This window comes from Pistacia vera, unplaced genomic scaffold (genome assembly GCF_008641045.1).
Source record: "Pistacia vera cultivar Batoury unplaced genomic scaffold, PisVer_v2 Contig889, whole genome shotgun sequence".
NCBI classification, from domain to species: domain Eukaryota; kingdom Viridiplantae; phylum Streptophyta; class Magnoliopsida; order Sapindales; family Anacardiaceae; genus Pistacia; species Pistacia vera.
In genome coordinates this window covers 36,529-39,397 of record NW_022196766.1, presented here as the reverse complement: position 1 = coordinate 39,397, position 2,869 = coordinate 36,529, and the positions used below count along the sequence as shown (strand labels likewise).

Sequence of the window (2,869 nt, the reverse complement as noted above, 5' to 3'; positions counted from 1 at the left end):
TGATGTTATAATACACTATAACATCAATTATAAAACTTATATATAATAATAATAATAAAAGCAATAGAGTGGGAAGTGGGTGGTGCATATATAGGTTTTTTTCCAGGAACTTGAATTTTTGACTTTCACAGCGTCAACTTCTTCTACCTAATTAATTTGACTCTACATTTGTTATTTATTCTTCAATGTGTTGACCCTCTCCTTCATCCTTTGCCGCTTTCACATTCTTAGAAACAACCAAAATCCTTCCTGCATTCACACTTGAATAGACAAAATAACAAAATTCACGTTCTTTCTTTAGGATAAATAAAATCATTAAAAAAACTTATTTTTCCGTTGCCGGGAATCGAACCCGGGTCTTTCGGGTGAGAGCCGAATATCCTAACCAACTAGACTACAACGGATTTTGTTCATTATATCTTGTATAAACATATTTAAAAAATTATAAAATAAGAAATAGAATAAAGAAGGCAAGGAAAACAAATTTGTATTGCTCTGGGTATGAGACCCTGGAACCCCCTTTCAATGCCACATTATACAACCAATCTCAGATCTGACAGAGATCATCCTTCCTAAGAAGAAGTTCGCTGCAGAATTTTGTTTCAGAGGCTGATGGCTGCTAACTCATTTGTGTTTGTTTGGATCAAGCATGGAAAGGCCCAATGTTTGGTTTACCCAACACACCAAATTAATGATCTATTTAACATCTCCACTCCACACTTAGTTTTGGGACAAAACAACACCATGGATCTCCCAAGTTGGGTTGTTATTTAAGCCTTGCAAAAATTCTTTATAAGCTCCATAATTAATTTAATTTATTAAAAAAAATGAATTCATAATTATTTCTTGTGAGAAGATGAAATGCGATAGGTTTTTATAATGAGTTCTATTGATTTTAGAAAAGAAAGCTTGAAATTAGACAATTTAGGGGAAACAAAATTCATATAATTCTAAAGTATTTCTTTTAATAATTTAAATGATTAGTGGAACTTACAAAGAATTTTTGTGGGGCTTTAATAACACTATTCTATTTGTTAATATGCGGGCCTTGGTTGGGCTTGCCTGGATTACGCTCAAGGTGTACATATAAAGTATAAGCTTGAGTTCGAGAAAATGTCTGGGTTTTTAGATTTTTTCATAATATGCTAAATATGCATTAAATTGATTTAATATAATTTAGTTACAGTATATATAGTTTTTTGGTATTGCTCTGACTTATAAAAGCCATAATTGTTAGTTGTATTGTAAAAATAGGATACACTTTTTTATGAAGTGATAAGAAAAGGATTCAAGTTCTATAACATACCAAAAAAAAAAAATGATGAATGGACATTGGCCGCCAACATCGCTGGCCACTCTTTGGACCGGACTAGCCTGGTCACGCCATATAAAGGCCAGGCCATGCCATTGATGGCATGACCAAGTGACGGCATGGCTGTCTAGCTAGGCCAAATAAAAGAGTGGCTATCGACACCGGCCTTGCTGATCGCTAACTATTGGCTGAGCCACTGGCCACCCAACTTATTAAATTTTCTTGAGATTGAATCTAAGGTTAGTTATTTGTTTCCTAGTTTGTTATTTGATTTTAGATTTATTTAAGTATGAGAAGTTAGATTAGGATTTTGAGTTATCATGAATATGTGTTTAGTATATCTAGGTTTTGTGTTTAATTTAATACAGTTCGGTCAAATAATAATACTATTCACCCCAAAAATTATCTTAAATTAATCCTTGTCCCAAATGATCTATATCTCATGTGGTGTTGAGATTTAATATAAGGTTGAGTTCATGGGTGATATGACATTGTTAGGGTTTGCAATTTCCAAATAGATTATCTTCAACCATAAACACCAAATTAGTGCAAGTTTCACGCCAAATTGGTGTGATTTTTAGTGTGAAACACTATTGCATCTATTAATAGTAACCATGTTGATTGATGTGGTTGTTAATTTCTTGGTACGTGGGTAAAATAGATGATGCTAATGAGGTTTGTTTGTTTCTACGACGAGTAAGAGGCGTGACATAATTTGTTATCTACATATATATATTGATCAATGCTTACTACAAGCTCAGGCTCAAATTTCATAGGAAAATAATATCAAAAGGGCTATTCAGGCAGGTGCACAAAAGCTAGGTGGTGACTGCAAAATGTTTCTTATTACTTCTGTAAGAATGATTGTGTTTTGGGAGCCTTGAAAGCTGGAAACTATCTCATTCAAAGCTGCTAGCCAGCAGGTTTAATTTGAACCAACTTAAGGTTATCTCTTCTATTGTGTTAAGGCTAGGGACTATTTACAGATTGTCTTTGCGATAGTCTGGTGTCAAATGTGTAGCATAAGCTGTGATCTATGAGCTTTGTAAGTGGCAAGTGGCAACCGTAAAGAAAAATAATTTGCTGTCATGATTGAGGCCAAGAAATTGAATGCCAACAATATAATAATATTATATATATATATTATATATTATATAACACTTAATACATGACATTGATTTCAAAAAAAAAACAAAAGTGGATGAACTCTACCCCAAATGGTGGAGGAGAACTATGATGCCAGATGCATCCACAATGTCCACATCTATAAACTTACTCATCCATTTTGCTACTTCAGTTTCTGTCCAAGGCATTCAACAGAAAGTAATTGACATGATGGTATTTAGAAGCTTGCATTTTGAGATAGAAACTTTATCAAGAGAACTATATATAAAGTTTTAAGGTTGCTGAATGAATGACATTTTAATTGATTAAAATATGCGCCTGTATAATTATGTCTTGAATGCTGCAATGCTTGTGTTAGTTAGAACTTCCGATTGAACTGAATTTGTCTTTGATAGATGGAACTTCTATTTGAGGATTTGAGCTTATTTGAGT

At 33.2% G+C, this 2,869-nt stretch overlaps 1 non-coding gene across 1 annotated transcript; it reads right to left on the bottom strand.

Annotated features, from left to right (window-relative positions):
• Nucleotides 1-331: 331 nt before the first annotated feature.
• On the bottom strand, nt 332-404 carry TRNAE-CUC. Its single transcript has one exon. It is a non-coding gene; the product is annotated as a tRNA-Glu (tRNA).
• Between the last annotated feature and the right edge of the window lie 2,465 nt (nt 405-2,869).